The sequence below is a fragment of the Dermacentor variabilis genome, chromosome 1 (genome assembly GCF_050947875.1).
Source record: "Dermacentor variabilis isolate Ectoservices chromosome 1, ASM5094787v1, whole genome shotgun sequence".
Taxonomy (NCBI): Eukaryota; Metazoa; Arthropoda; class Arachnida; order Ixodida; family Ixodidae; genus Dermacentor; species Dermacentor variabilis.
Genome location: NC_134568.1, coordinates 166334587 through 166351594, shown reverse-complemented (window position 1 = coordinate 166351594; position 17008 = coordinate 166334587). Strand labels below are relative to the sequence as shown.

The 17008-nt window shown below is 47.4% G+C and overlaps 1 protein-coding gene and 1 pseudogene across 3 annotated transcripts in view; one reads left to right on the top strand and one right to left on the bottom strand.

Moving 5' to 3' along the window:
- The window catches only part of LOC142587809 (calcium-activated chloride channel regulator 1-like), a 94994-nt gene that overhangs the window by 22425 nt on the left and 55561 nt on the right, over positions 1–17008 (bottom strand). The window lies entirely within an intron of this gene.
- Positions 8241–9985, top strand: LOC142572436 (speckle-type POZ protein pseudogene; annotated as a pseudogene).

The following is a 17008-nucleotide window of genomic DNA, read 5'->3' as shown; positions in this document are numbered from 1 at the left end:
TATTACAACCATCCAGCGCAATGCGTCGTTCCCTAGAAAGCGTCCAAAGAATTTAATGAGTGTTGCCCCAACGGGAGGTATATTAATTGAGCATTTTTAGCAAACAATCTCCGCAGCCGAGGTGCGAAATTGGAGCAAACAAAATGCAATCATTAAAACGCTTGGCACATTTCTCCCATTATTATTTGTGTACTCAGCAACGGTACGAGTAAACGTCTGCAACACGCCACATTTCGCTATATTTTACAGCAGCAACACGGTTGACGCAACGCGCCAATGCATGTCAGCGCAGCAAACCCAGCACGGAAAAGCCACACCCCGCACACAGCCGCTCCACTACCGCGGAGCCGTGTAGACAGATGAAATATACAGTTGTCTGAAGTTCTACCACCATGATGGCAATAAAGAATGATTGTGTTCAATGCGGCAACATTATTTCCAAGAGCGCGCTATGTCCATAAATTTGCAGCAGAGCGCACTATGTTCATAGTGCGCTCTGTGTCCCCGTGCCCCTCTGTGTCCCTTCCTTGCAATAATACGTAGATAACTGCATATGTTTTAAATGCATAAGCATTTCTATGTCTACCCAAGAAGGAATTTCTCCATCCATCATGCAAGATGATTGCAATGGCTCACACCCCCCTAAACAATGGCTCATACCCCTACACTAGGATTTTTGGAATCGGACCATGAGTGTTTTGCCTAGGCATATACAGCTTCACTGTAAAAAGAATGAACACCTTTCTCCTAGAGACCAATACGATCATGAGGCGTGCTAACAAATGAAAGTTTATTGAACATGCTGAGTAAACGCTGGTTAACAAGCAATAAATCGAAGTTACACAAAAAACAGAAGCAAGAAGTGATGTGTGTCCATGCAGATCCGAACAGAAAATGCATCCGTCTCTGAAGATGTAACAGAGGCCATGCTGATAAGATTCTCCCAGTGTCTTTGCATCTACAGCTTCCATAATTTCTTTGGGCAGCTGATCTTCACAGAATGCTAGCTTCTTCCTCTACAATGCACTCTCGACATCTGAGCGTGCATTGTAGACGAAGAAGCTAGCATTCTGTGCAGATCTGCTGCCTAGAGAAATTACGGAAGCTGTAGATCTAAAAATGCTGGGAGAATCTTGTCAGCACGGCATCCATTAGAAATGGATGCATTTCCTGTCAGGAAACACATTAATTTTTGCTTCTCCTTTTTGTGTATGTTCGGTTTATTGCTTGTTAGTCAGCATTTACTCGGTGTTTACATTAAACATTGGTTGTTAGATCATCTCGGTTTTCTTGTTCGTCCTATGTGCTCTCTGGTTAATAATAATATAATATTTGGGGTTTTACGTGCCAAAACCACTTTCTGATTATGAGGCACGCCGTAGTGGAGGACTCCGGAAATTTTGACCACCTGGGGTTCTTTAACGTGCACCTAAATCTAAGCACACGGGTGTTTTTGCATTTCGCCCCCATCGAAATGCGGCCGCCGTGGCCGGGATTCGATCCCGCGACCTCGTGCTCAGCAGCCCAACACCATAGCCACTGAGCAACCACGGCGGGTGTGCTCTCTGGTTCCATTTACAACCAGACTATTCTTTATTTTTTTAGACTGCAACAAGTCACTTTAATGACCCTTATGATGCTTCTGTGTACCTTATAAAATCTTTTATTTGGCCAATGTAGCAAGAATGTATAGTGTGTAGCAGTAAAAAAAAACAGAGTACGCAAACTTCTAATTAAAAGGTTTATTGTGAAAATGCAGTGATCTATAAATGTTACCAGAAAGTAGTACAGCAATAAAATCGGATAAAAACTAGTGCTTGATGAAACCAAACATAAAAGCGGGAAAAAGAGAACATTTGCAACCCTTGCAACATTTGTGTGTGTGTGCGTGCATGCGCACGCGTGGATTTGGATGTGAAATCGGGCCCTTGGGCGGAGGTATCATTCTTCCCCTGTGCATCCTCATGAATTCATTAACTATAGTGCAACAGAAATACGATGGACAAGAACGAAGTGAACACACAGAGCGCTTCGTTCTTGTCCGTTGTCGATCTGTTGCGCTTTATTTAATAATGAATACACACAAACTCGTCCAGTTTTCAGTTCTTATGTCGGGCTTATAAGCCCGCTTGTGTCCTGGAATATTTGCATGGCTATGTATTCTGTAATTTAATTTCGGGCCATGTGCTTGCAAATCGCATGTCAATCTCCTGATTTTCCTGACACTCTCGTGTGATGTGCAGGCCCAGACAGTCTCTGGTGAATCCATGCAGGTGTGCAGGCTGTAATCTGCACTAGAAGTGCTGCTTTGATTGCTTTCAGTTCCGCTTTTCTAGGTGTATGATGACCTGGAATGGTAGTCACTTATATGGGGTTTAGTTTTTGTAGTGTCATACTACTGTTACACTGCTATTGCCACATCAGTGTACTATGTGTGCCTGATGTTTGCTTGCATCTTCATGATTAGCAACCTCCTCTATGTGTTTGGCAGTTGCATATAGTCTCCTGGCCTAATTGTTTGCCCCCATATTACACGGTATGGGCCTGTTGTGTTTCAAGGTCAGGTGCTCCCGAGGTTGTTTCTGAAGGGAGGGGTAGTCCTTGCATCTCATATGCTAGCTGGCATAGTATTTTAGGACCAGGTTCTGAGCTCTTGAGGCTAAGAATTTGTGCTGCAGGCTGCAACTCTACTCTGTCTAGGTGCTTGTTTGTTTCCTCTTTCTCATGGAGGTCTTCAAGTATGGTAAAGTTGGAAATACCTGTTATTACCCGATGCTTGTATTCGATGAGTTGTCTTTTTTGTGTGCTGCTGGTAATTCATACCGTACAATACCTTGGACACAAGCACAGCATCTGCGATTTTCCATAGTATCCACTCGTCCACCCCCCACGATTTCAAGATTATTCTTTTCGCCAGGTGTAGAATTTGTGTCCAGGCATGGCATAATTGTTTCACCCACGTGCTGGCTCTGCCGTCATGGTCTTACACTAGCGAAGGATTTGTGGATGTTGACTTGTAGGTATGTTTCTCCAGCTATTGGGAGCACAATGTGCAATCTGGAGTATTTCTTGATTCTAGTCTTTCTTCCGACGTCGATGTAAGCTGACTTATCAGAAAGCAAGAGGCCAGACTGGCCAAGAAAGTCTGCAGTGTTGTCGAGGACTTGTTGCATCATTCTTGATTTCTGTACAAGATAGCTTTACCATAGACTGTAGTACACCATAGGCTGTAGCATTTCTTGTAATATGCCTGTGTTGGTTGGTGTGGGTGGGACAAATGTACCTCCAACTCTCACCTGGAATTTTCCGTCTTTCAAAAAGTTACTGTTTAACTTGAGTGCTCTACCAGAAATTTTTTCGCTCATCGTTCCTCTTATTAGAGTAGCATCAGGTACTACTGCTGAAAGCCTCTTCACTCTCTTTATTCTATCATAAGCGGTATTACACAATGCCCTGCAATAAAGTTTCTGCTGCTTATGGCCCACTCATACTTGCCAGAAGGGACAACTCTTGAAAAAGGGTTTTTTTGTGCTATGTGTGCGACGTAGTATGAGCATTCATGTCTCGACATTTACACATCTGTAGAACCAGTTTCCTAACAGAATACTTGCTATACCTGATTATGCTTATATGTGCAGTGCTGTTGAACAATACATATTGATGCAATGAATGATTACACACTCGAATTATCACGAAAAATGGTTGTTTTACAATTGTGCCCTTTGCTTTCGATTGATGTCAGATTTTGCATAAGCATGCCCCCCCCCCCCCTATGCAATAGTATTTGGAAGCTTAAGGGTTCAATAAAATGTGATGAACTAAATATAAGTGCAAGAGCTTTTCTTCACCTGTGACTCCCATCGAAATGCAACTTACATGGCTGGCAAATCAACCCCTTGCCTTGTGCTAGCAGCTGAATGTTATTAGTCCCGAGAACGACCTAGAGGGGTGCTGCGAGCGCCGCTCGCGTGACGTCAGGGCACGGACTCGCGCCTGTCGTCTGCTGCAGTTCGGGCGGTGTCCAGGTGCATTCTGCAGTGTTTCCGCTTGTTCGCTCTCGTTTCCAATGCTTGTATACTTAAGACAGGCCTCTCAAATATACATTTTACGACGACGTCTTCATTCGCGAAAATGCAATGAAAATGTAATGTAAGGAGCTTATTTCCTAGATGACAATATATTTCTCAAAGGCAACGCTATAGTGCCACCCGAGGGAGCTCAGACCAGCCCATTACGGGTTTTTCATGCGCGGATCTACGCTTTGCAGGGGTAGCTCACGTGAATAATAGAAGCATAGATGCAAAAGCACAGCACATAAGAATCCAATTAAGATTCCATACCCACCATGGTGCAATACGCGTGTCACAATTAAACGCCTAAACGCTGGCTATATATGACTTACACAACATCTATCTTGATTTTAACCCGCTAAAACATGTTTGCTCACGACGAATAGTTCACGGTATGATATCAAATTTTTCTATTTCTTCACAGAAACGCTTGGCTGTAACACGAGGACTTAACTACCACTGCAGTTTATATTCGGCCAGCACCACTTGCGTTTTTAACTGGTTCTCAAAATTAGGCTGTTTATCACCGGTTAAATTTAAGTTGCGGCAGCTTGATGTAATGCTGACTGAAGCTTAAAGCTGTTTGCAGCACACGGAAAGGAATGCACCAATATTTATTCCCTTTCCGTGCTACACGTTCAACTCACTTGAGCAATTTACTGGTGGTTCTTGCTTGAGGAACAGACATGATGAATCTGTTTGGAGAACTGACACAGGCTGCTCGGGTCAAATATTTGAGTGAAATATTCCTTTTGGACTGGTTCGCTGCAGCCAGCAAGGAGCCGAAGCCCCATTCATTAGTAGTGCGGCGCATATTGAAGATATCATTGTTCCCCAGTGCAGTTCAAGTGTTCATGTGAGGCTTGTGGCGCCTTCTTTATGAGGCGGGCATGCGAGGTTCTCTTTTATGCATTGACGAAGCAGATAGTTTTCGGTTTGTATAATTAAACAACGCTGGATCTAGACATGGTGAGGCAGAATATGTTTGCATTTTCCATTTCAACACAGCCTAAACTGCACTGTAGTGCCTCGAGCATTCTACAGGCATTGTAATAGGAGCTGTAAAGAGCTACTTCATGGTTTAAATTCGAAGTTGTAGTGAACTGCTGGGTTTCGCAAACCATGCGCGCCTCGCCATAACAGTCGGTTACTTCCGTTGCGGGAGGGGTGTGCCATATCGTCGATAAAAGCTACTGAGGGCTGCATATGACACATTTGATCGCTTGCATTTGATTGGTTCTCGATCTTAACCACGAAATTTTCTTTCATGTTATTGCTGTTATGGTATTCGTTAAGTAAATATATGCTATACACGATGCGCCGTCGTGTTAAGAGCCAATGCGTTTCTGGGTGCCTGTTTCAGAGAACGGTGAAAGTAGTGCCAAACCTTTTCACACAAAATGTGCGCCTATCTCTTCCTTTTAGGCCTTAATACATGCAGTTGCCACATTAGACTAAAACAACTCACCAGAGGAATAATAATCATGATGACAGCTTCGCTGGGCAGTGTCCTTCTAACACGGATTTATAATGTTGACACCAAATATCAAGGTATTTTTTCCATGTAAAGTGTTACGTCTCTCATACTTTAGTAATGAAGGAATGTTAAGTGTTTAGAGGAGCATCATAAATAACTTCACGTGTTGAACTTGCAGACATTTCTTTTAAGCAAAATTTATGAACAGACGCGGCGCATATATGCATTGCAAGACCAGTAGACCCCTTCAGCGCTACATAGCTTGCGATATCCAAGTCTCAAATTTTCATGACTCACGCGGTTTAGAAGAAGAAACTGCGTTTCAGGCATGACAGCAGAAACAATCCCAAATAACCTTCTGTAAGTACGGCTCAAGCCGCCAATACCCCAAGCACGCACGGAGGAAACGAGCGCGCGCGGCAGCCGAGCGAACCGGAGCGAGCGGCGTCCTGGCCGTGACGTCACTCGCGAGAGGGCGCCACTCCGAATTCTCGCCGCTAATAGCCACAGTGGCAGGTGAATAAATTGAAGAACAATATTTTTGTCTTTAGATTTTTTTATTGCCTATATGTAAGTAAAATTTTGAATAAGTTTGTCATTACAAAAAGTAGTTTGTGGTCCTTTATTGAATAAACCACATATTGTGTATAGTTGAAATGCAGAAATTTGTTCTGAAATCCTCGGGTGATATGTTCTTGCAAGTCGCATGGTATTTCATTACTTATATAGTAATCACAGAGGATATCGTTATATGGGTTTACGCACTAATATATGTGATCACAAACTTATTAGAAACATGTAACGCACGAGTGTTTCTGCACACTTGATCAGCTGTGAACGTGCAAGAACTGCTTGTACTTAAAAGATTCAAAGTTTCACAGGAAGGGATGCAACTGGCTGACTTCACTGCACAATTTTGATTTACTTTTCTTTAACGTGTCGTTTTCTACTGTTTTATCCCCACAAGAAAGGCTGTTTGCCTGCTTTTCGCATTGTTGAGCGAGTTTTACATGACGGTGCAGGAGGGTACGTTGTCACTGTGCCACTACAGCAAGCGAATAATTTATTTAATTTACTAGCTGTGGAGTTAATTATCTTTCAAAGCAAATGTTAATACAGGTGGAGTAAGGATACAAAGTCCGCAATATAGTCAATGTTTAATTATTTCTGTGCAAGAAGAAAAAATTCTGCAGAGAACAGGTGCAACTTAACGTGCATGTAATATTCGAAAACAAATTAACGACGCTGTTTATTCAAGCCACGGATTTAATGCTATCGTAGAAAATTCATTACGATAGCCTACACTTTTGTTCTGTCAAATTTAATTAGTGAGGTAAGATAACCTTTCAAGATGCATCGGGAAATTCACTCTTGAATAACCGACAAGAAAATGCAGCTGAACGGTACCGCGTTCAGCACGACGTTGACACTTCGGGTACTTTGCTGTCTTGTCATTTGCCCTTGCCGAGGTTGAAATAACTCAAGCTGCTCCGTAAGCGCGATTTTTGCATGCTACTCAACAAAAGAAAATTGTGACGACCTCTTCGTCAGGTGGGGATCGAGCACCTCCTAGTACTGACAACTCGCAAAGAGTACGAAGCAAACGTGAAAATGCACTTCATTTGCTGTGTAGGGTGTCAACAATCGCATAGAAATCGGAGAATGGAATCTGCAGTACAAGTTTTTTTTATTCTCCCTTCGCGTACGTACCGAATTCGGCAATCCACGTATCCGCGCATTGCTCTTGTAGTGCGAGACGCCATTTTCCAAAATAAACCGGTGAAATAGCTCTATGATAGCTCTCCGCGCAATTTCGACAGCAAATCGCAGCGATCGCTGCGACTGTGCGACCAACCGGTTGGTGGCGGCCGAAAATTGGGGGTCGGCACTGCGACTGCGATTTTCGTCGCAAACGACGGAAATCGTACTTCCGGTGCGACGAAAATCGCATCATGTGAAACAGGCTGAAGGCGGTGTGACAACGGCATGACGACAATGGGATGACGTTTCTGAAATGATGACAGTGGTAAAAATTAAAATGACAGCGTGACGACGAAGGCATGACGACACTGGTATGGTAACGACTGCATGACGACGATGGGGTGATGACGACGGCATGTCAACGGATGCGTGACGGCGATGCAATGACGACGATGGCATGACAGCGGCGGAACAATCAAAATTGAATGAAAACGGCATGATTACGATAGAATGACGAAGTACTGACGTCGGTGGAACGACGAAGGCGTTATTGCAATGGCATGACGACAGTGGGACAACGTTTATGAAGTGACGACTACGTTAAAATGGCAGCGTGATGACGACGACACTGGTAAACGACGACTGTGCGACGACGGCATGGCGAGAATTGGATGACGAAGAGAATTGGATGACCGCGACGGCATCAAGACTGTATGACGATGACATGACATCGGCATGAGGATAGTGCGAGGACGACGAGTGTATTACGAGTATGATGTGCCGACAACTGTATCACGAAGTCTGTACGACGACGATGGCGTGACGACGACAGCATGATGAGGGTCTAATAACGAGGCTGGAGTGAGGACGACTTAACGACCACGACGGCCTCACGACGAAGATATGACAACGAATGCATGACGACTGTGTGAGGATGACGGCATGACGAAAGTCGGACAACGAAGCTGGAATCGCAACCACGGAACGGCCACGACAGTGTCACGACCACGAGCACACGCTCTAATACTCTTATTATAATCTTATTCTTATTATGTTATTATTATTCTTATAATCTAATCATCTTATTAAAACAATTGTAAAACCACCTGCTTCTTGGCCAGTCCTCTGCAGTGGGTAACATCCATTGTTAAAAAAAAAGAAAGCAGAAGCTCGCTCGTGCTGCACGTGAACAGAACGAACGCCTGGTGACAGCGATCCCGGCGCTGACGTGGCCGTTCGGTCAGTCGACCCGTGGTGGACGCTGAGCCGCAGCCCCAGCGTTGTCACCGCCTTCAGCAGTGTTGCCGTCAGCGAGGCTACTCCCTGCAAGCACCTACCGGCCGCAGCCATGGACAGAAGGGGCCGACCGTCGTCGCGGCGCCTTGCCGCTGCCGCGTCCGATGAGGTACGGCCAGAGTTATCCAGCCCCATGGCACTTCCCCACCTGCCGAATCCGCCTCCGCAGAGCGAGGTCGACGCACCCGTGGCCGAGAGCTGGTGCTACACTCACGTGAGAGTGATTAAGTGTTCCTACATGTGGACCATCAAGAACTTCAGTTTTTGCCGGGAAGAGACAGGGGAAGTGCTCAGAAGCTCGACATTTTCTGCGGGAGCTAACGACAAGCTCAAGTGGTGCTTAAAGCTGAATCCTAAAGGCCTGGACGAGGGGAGCAAGGACTACCTGTCCCTGTTCCTGTTGCTTATATCTTGCAACAAGAGTGAAGTTCGTGCCAAGTTCAAGTTTTCCATCGTGAACGCAAAGCAGGAAGAGGCCGAGGTTGTGGACAGCAAAAAGGCGTTCGCCTTTGTTCCTGGCAAGGACTGGGGCTTCAAGGAGTTTATTCGAAGAGACTTGCTCAACGAGGCCACTGGACTCCTTCCAAACGACAAGCTTACAATCTCCTGCGAGGTATGTGTTCTTGCTAATTCTGTGAACATCTCCGGACAGAACAGCGTCATCCAGTTCAAGGTCCCCGAATGCCGATTGTCCAACGACTTTGGGCACCTCTTTGAGAGCCGCAAGTTTAGCGATGTCATCATGAGCGTCAATGGCCGGGAATTCTATGCACACAAAGCCATCCTCGCGGCTCGCTCTCCGGTATTTGCGGCCATGTTTGAGCACGAGATGGAAGAGAAGAAGCAGAGTCGAGTGGAGATCACAGACATGGACCATGAGGTGCTACGTGAAATGCTGCGGTTCATCTACACTGGCCAAGCACCCAACCTTGACAGCATGGCTGATGACCTTCTGGTTGCCGCTGACAAGTACGCCCTAGAACGGTTAAAGGTCATGTGTGAGGAGGCCCTGTGGTCGAATCTATCTGTTGATACAGCTGCGCAGGTGCTCAGTCTGGCTGACATGCACTGCGCTAATCGGCTAAAAGCACGTGCCATTGATTTCATCAACGCCAGACATGCCACGCGTGTTGCAGAGACTGCGGGCTGGAAGAACATTATCCACCGGCAGCCGCACTTGGTCGCAGAGGCCTTCCAGGCGCTGGCCACCCAGCAGGTCCCACCCATAGAGCCACCCCACAAGCGCTTCAAGCAGTCCTAGGCACAAACTACACAAACTGTTGCGTGTGCTGGAGCAAAATGCTATTTAGCATTTTTACTGACTTTTTTTTTTCGCACAGGCCCATTTGATAGCCTGGTCGTCGTAAGGACCCATGTGGTCACCTTGTAAACTCTGTCTTGGAAGGGGGGTGGGGGTGATATAAAATTCTTCTTCTTCTAAGCGCTGCCATGTGTCATTTTGATTGAACAAAAAAGCTGTGGCATTGCAGTTAGAATGCTCGGCTTGAAACCTTGTTATCGTGACACCACTTGTACAAAGTTTTTTTCTTTGTTTTAATGTGAGGGTTAATTCCTCAGGGCATGCAGGGGTATGGGATGCAGGCGAACAAGGATGAATAAATGAAGAAAAAAGATTTTTCGCGTCTCGACCCGCGTAATAAGGTTGCCCCGAGTGCAGACGCGAGGGGTTGCGCCGCACAAATAGCGGACTGAGTGGGCGCCGAGTGGTTAGCCTGGTTACTTTGCAATTACATTTTAGAGCGCAGCTCTTAGGCACCCGTTCCTGGGTTTTGAGCGTCGGCGTCCTTCCTCGTAACCGCGCGAACGCGCTTGTGCCACTGCTCCCGCGTACGTCGTCGTCTTCTACCACAGCTGACTCCGATGCCGCTCGTCATGCAAGCGTTCCCATACTGCGCCTCGCGCTCGTGCCACTGATGACGATGATGATGATGATGTAGGCCTCATGTTATGGCTCATACTCACACAGGGGGATTGGCCAAGAAATTGCGTGCTGAAACGATTACCTTTCCTTTTGAAGTGTTACAGATTCGATGAGAAAAAAGAAAGAAAAGGAAACATACAAAAGAAACGAATTAACCACAAACGGCATCAAACACGTCCCTGTGGCTGACCCCTATAACTGACGCACTTAAAGATAGTATGATTTCTGATGATAACATTCATCCTAATTTAGCAAGCGGAAGTTCTAGATGTCTTTTTCTTAACAATTTGTATCGTCGACATACCAAAAAATAGGGATCTAGTGATTCTCTTTCTTGGCAGTATGGACACAGAGGCGATAGCGTCAGACCAATCCTGTGTAAATATAGGTTTAATGGAGGGACACGGCAGCGTAATCTCGTGATCGCTACTTCTGAATGTCTTGATGGACACCACTGGATTCTCCACGGAAATTTGAGGTGTTGATATTCTGCCTATGTTGTTATTGATTCATTGACATCTCTATGAATTGAATATTTTCTATATCTAATTGCTGTTATGTGCACCACTAATGGAAGAACCGGCATTATAGGTCCATGCACTCAGGGATGCTCGCGCTAATGAGTCTGCCATTTCATTTGAATGTAAGCCACAGTGACTAGGTACCCATAATAGTTTTAGAGAATTCAACTGTGGAGGAACTAATGTTAGAAATGTCTTTAGAGGTGGCGAATTGGATGAAGCTGTGAGCGAAGTGCAGACCGAAAAGGAATCTGTTATAATAACCGCACTTTTTGAGTTCGGAGGGAGTTTCCGGAGCAATAAAACTGTTCGCGCCTTCGTCGTCGTCTTCTATACGACAGCTGACTCCGATGCCGCTCGTCATGCCAGCGTTCCCATACTGCCCCTCGCGCTCGTGCCACTGCTCGCGCCTTCGTCGTCGTCTTCTATACCACAGCTGACTCCGATGCCGCTCGTCATGCCACCGTTCCCATGCTGCCCCTCGCGCTCGTGCCACTGCTCGCGTCTTCGTCGTCGTCTTCTACCACAACTGACTCCGATGCCGCTCGTCATGCCAGCGTTCCCATACTGCCCCTCGCGCTCGTGCTACTGCTCGCGCCTTCGTCGTCGTCTTCTATACCACAGCTGACTCCGATGCCGCTCGTCATGCCAGCGTTCCCATACTGCCCCTCGCGCTCGTGCTACTGCTCGCGCCTTCGTCGTCGTCTTCTATACCACAGCTGACTCCGATGCCGCTCGTCATGGACAAGAACGGCACCGAGAGCGGCGCTGCTGCGCCGGCGTTGATAAAGCCCCTGAAACTTCGTAAAGTAGTGCCACTCTCCTCCTCCGCCTTCACTCCTCCTTGTTTCTCCTCTCTTTGACGCTCCCTCCTCGACCATGGCGCCGCCTACGATGCTCGAGCGCAGCAGACGACCTTTCGCAGAGTGAATGCACGCATAGCAAGGCAGTGCTCTTTAGGCGTTCACGTTGGCTTTCCAGCTCCGCGTAACTTCGTGTACAGCATAGAATTTCTAGTCGGATGCTTGTACAAATTCGGTAACGGCAGCTTTTGTTTCAATTTTTGATAACTATTTCTTAAAAAAGTATCTGAAGGAGTGTTAACGCTGTGCGTTAACCACTGCAAATGTATCGCGTGCCCTACAATTAGGTACGCAACATTTGTCCAGGGCGTGTCGCAAGATCTTGTTGCGAATGGTTGTAAATAACACGTTTACCATCGAATGACAACATCTTGGCTTCCAGCAAGCCCTCAGCTTAAAGAATCCGCGCCGCCCTTACCATGTGAATTCGCGGCGCGTATGAGCTATGACCTACAAAGGCTGATGGAAATCACTGCTCTGGAGGTTCGAAAGTGTATTACAAGCTACAGTGCCGCCAACGTGCGTGCTTGCCAATCTAAGCGCGCGCAAAGCCTCAGAGGTGGGCACTGGTGCTATTGTGTTTCTCGTGTCTCAACGCCGACAGAAATACCGCGGCCGATCATCGAGTCGGGACTGTGCGTACACAACAAAATGAGTTTTTAGCATTAGTGCGCGAAGCGGGAGCGCGATAACAATGCTTGACTCAATCTCAAACAAGACCACTGTGGCCTTCAGTAATTTTTTTCAGGGTAATGACTTATCACGAATAACACTTCATCGTGCGTTGGTTCGTCCGTTCACTAAGTGGCGTACTTGTCGCGAACCGAGTTGCACTGAGGTGCATGCATTCAGGACGGTTGCACTCACTTCGAAGTAACATTTGCGAGACATGACTTTATTAGTGAAGTCATGATCGCGCAAAGAATCTCCCCGCCATGACGCGGCCGAAATTGCGGCAAGTGAAATGATGTTTTATCCATAGGTTAAAATGATATGAAACGACATTCGAGTTGCAAGTTAACAGTTTATTTTCACATAGATGCATTACAGATTTGCCTTTGCAGTCAAAAGTCCGTGTGCACCATTTATTGTCTCATTGCGTAAATAAACGCACCAGCCTAAGAGTCCTACAGCAAGCGCGTCTCAATTAGGCATAATGACTGTTGAAACTAATAGTGGCATAGACGAGCAAGCGAACGACTATATGAGCGCGCGAACTAAACGAGCGAGCAAACGACTAAACGAGCGTGCGAACGAACGAGCTAACGACTAAGCACGAACGATGACTAAACCAGCCAGGGAACGGGCGGGCGACCGCACGTTTTCTTTGCGAGGGCTCCACCGCCGCATCTTAAGCTTCGCACACTTTAAAGCTCACGCGAATTAGCACATACGTCTCAATTACCTATGATGCGGTCGCTCGACGACGAACGCACCGCGTAACACGGTTTCGGGAGAGCACGCACGCTTTTCATCGGTGCCTCTGTATCGCAAATCCACCGGGCGACCGCCAACGAGGAACACGAACAAATCTGGCAAACAAAGCTAGTCTATCTAAAGAAGGCTAGTAAGTAACCACAAAAGGCAGAGAGTTGCTCTCCCGAGGCGCTTTCATGATCGAGACTGAAATTTTATCAAAAGGACTGCGCTGAATCTTTAATAATTTCGTAATCACGTTATCGCACGCAACCTCGCGTGCCCGCGAACTCAAGCCGGTTGGCGTTCAAAACAATTAAGCGCACCAAATATTACTAACACGACCACGTAGTGCGCATATAAGCAAAGCAGACGTTGCGTAAAAATCATGTTAAAGCGTGCGTACAAATGACAACATGCACAGTGAACTGTGCAATATCTACTACGTTATTGCCCGTAGCACAATACGCAAGCCTGGCACATACAATACTGTGAGAGAGCCACAACTTACATCACATAGTCGCGCGGAGGAAGTAGGTCGGAAGTTCTCCCTCCCGATTCGGTGAAGCCATGTCTTCCTTCTTAACGCGTTGCGCTTACCGGAAGGTATCGCGAACATATTCTTGCCTTTGCTAAAGCTATATTGGCATCCAAACGCGCAGCAGGTCATGGTAACAGAAAATGACGTGAAGCGACGTCGCACTTGCCACAAAACATCCTTCGAGGCGTTCACAAGATCAAAACAACACAGAATAGGAACGGAAGGAATGCCGCCAACAAGCGCCGCTTCTCGAGCAAAGATGGCACTGAAGCGCGACTGTAAACAAACGAAGCCGGCGCAAGGGGCCACGTGATGCCATTAGGCCAATAGCGACGCGGCGTCGGCTTCGGCCAGAGCGCTGGAGGAGGAGGCGGCGTTCTTCAAAGCGTGGCACTACTTTACGAAGTTTAAGGGGCTTTAGGCGTTGAGAGCGCCGCATGCGAAGCAAAATTCTAATAGCGGGTGGTACCCCTCTCCCATCTCTCGTTCGCACCGCCTTGATTGCCTCCTGCACTGCGCGTGTTTGGGCACGTTTCGTGCCGCGCGCGGTGTGTGCCTACGTGTGTGCGCGTGGACATATCATTCGAAGGGCGATTTACAGTCTGTTTCACATTTAGGGAAACTCTGAGCGCATTGCATCGCGATGCGGCGAGCGCTTGAGTCAGGAGGCGGCAGCAGCTCGCGCAGCTGCTCGAGGGGCGGGATCTTGAACGGCGTCGTCTGCTACGGCGGCGCGCGCTGGCCGCATTGTCGGGAAGCGTTCTACTGTCAGTTGCAGGGCGCCGATCTCATGGTTACTGCGTGAAATGAGCCGGTATTCTTTACTAAGCGTTGTGCGACGCCCACTGATACGCCTCGAAGGTAAGTTCATCGCTGAAAGGTGCAGGGCAGTCATAGACGACGTACTGATTCCATACATTCTTGACGGCCCGTTTCTGGAAGGCGACTGTATATTCTAACGCGATAGGTTGCCGATCCACACTGCTCCTGTTGTGCAAGAACTGCCGGAAGAGCGAGCAGTCACTTTCTTGGAGTGGCCGCCTCAATCCCCGCGCCCACATCATTTAAAATGTCTGGGGCTCGTTGAAAGTATCACTGGCGCAACATCCCCTCTATCAGTCGCCCCCGAGGATAGGCTTCGATCCACCATTGTCAGCGACTGAGACGTGTTGCGAATGAAGACATCCCTGATCAAGTCATTCTACACTTCACTGCCTTCCACGTTGAGCGCTGTCATCGCTGCCGCTGGGGACATGACGAGATACTAACTGAAGTTCCGAGCATGACGTGTCCGATTCACCGCCGGCGGGCAGGGTCTGCCTGGTGTAGTGAATGATTGTCGAGAAAAATCACTTCCGGCTCATTGTCCTAACCTAAAACATTTCTTTAATCGTATCCGTTTGTTTCATCGTGTTCGACCCCCATAGTTATCATTGTTGAGTGCTTTGTTTTGCTTTCGAGTCAAACAAAGACTGAGCACGTTCCGCGCACATCTTGGTGCGTCTTGTCACTGCTTATTACGGTAGCACACACAGTGAAGAAATATACGTGCACGCGCTCAGTACCCCGGCCTTTCGAAAGAACAAACCTAGCATGCTGTCAAAAGAAGTTTGTGGAACTCCATTATCGCCAATGCCTTCATTGCCTCGGAGTTAGGCTTCGCACAACGTTTAGTAAAGAATATAAGCTCAGCTCCCGCAGTACCGATGAAATCCGTGCACTGCCCCTGACAGTAGCACGCTTCCCGACAATGCGGCCAGCGCGTGCCGCCGTGGCAGACGACGCAGATCACGACTCCGCCCCTCGAGCGCCTGCGCCTGCTCGAGCTGCTGCCACCGCACGACTCCATTGCTTGCCGCATCGCGATGCAATACGTTCCGAGTTTTCCCCTAAGTGTGAAACAGACTGTACACGCTTCTATTTACCTTTAAGAAGATCGATACGATTGACGATTATTTTTATGGCTGCAAAAAGGCAGCGTCTGTTTAACCGTGTAAGTGACGCTGAGCAGGTAATTGTAAACGACATCGTATGTGCCGCTGGAAAAATCGTCAGCACATACGATGCGGCACATACGAGCTAGTCATTTTTGCAGTGTCTCACAATGTTTGCTATAAATCCGTGTTGTCTCTGATGGCGACAACGGACTTCCATCGACACTGTGCGGAAATAAAAAAAATATATCGCTGCATAGCACAAGTACGACATGCGCACACAACTTTAACTAGTACGTCCCCTACAATATGGAATAGAGGCAGCAATGTAGACAGCTTGGCCATTTTTTAACAGTGCCCAAGAGACGGAAGTTGAAAGTATTAGTAATCATTCCTGCTTCAGCAATGCCGTCGCGACCAAGACGCGGGCGTGTATCGTCCAGTAAGTCGATCGAGCGACGCAGTGGTGAAGCGGGAATGAACTCCGGTCATGTTCAATGCATCGTTCATGTATTCAATTTCTCGGCACGCGTGAACTTCGGCCACTGCTAGCGCATACAACAGAAGTGGTTTCCATTTTTTGGCAGCGCACACACAAACGAAACACGAGAAAGAAGACAAGACAAGCGCTCGTCGAACAACTCAAAGTTTTTATATGAATAAAAGAATTATGTACCGAGTAATTTTTAAATTCATGTGGGTTACATATAAAAACCGTCATACACTCAGGAGTGATTAATGAACGCGCTCGCTTCGTTTGCCAGTCGTTTACTTCACTCGGCGCACCGCAGTAATCCATGTCTGTCGTCTGCTTTTTTCGTACCATTTTCTTGTGAATCGGCAGAATTTCACTGGTGGCATCAACCCTTTCGTGTTTACATTGCTGTCATGACAGTAAACAACGCGATAATAATTTCCGGTCATCCGAAGAGGCGCCGTCGCAAACAAGAGACGTTTCGCGCGCAGCGCGAACTGAACGCGGGCAAGACCGCTAAGGGAAGCGGCGGCGGAAACCTACACCCGTTGGAGATGAAATCGTTCCGCCAGGGGAGAAACGAGCGCTGGCGTCTAGGATGAAACTTGGCGTGCGGTCGTCTATGCCACCGTTCCCATGCTGCCCCTCGCGCTCGTGCCACTGCTCGCGCCTTCGTCGTCCTCTTCTACCACAACAACAGCAACAACAACAAGCTGACTCCGATGCCGCTCGTCATGCCAGCGTTCCCATAATGCCCCTCGCGCTCGTGCCA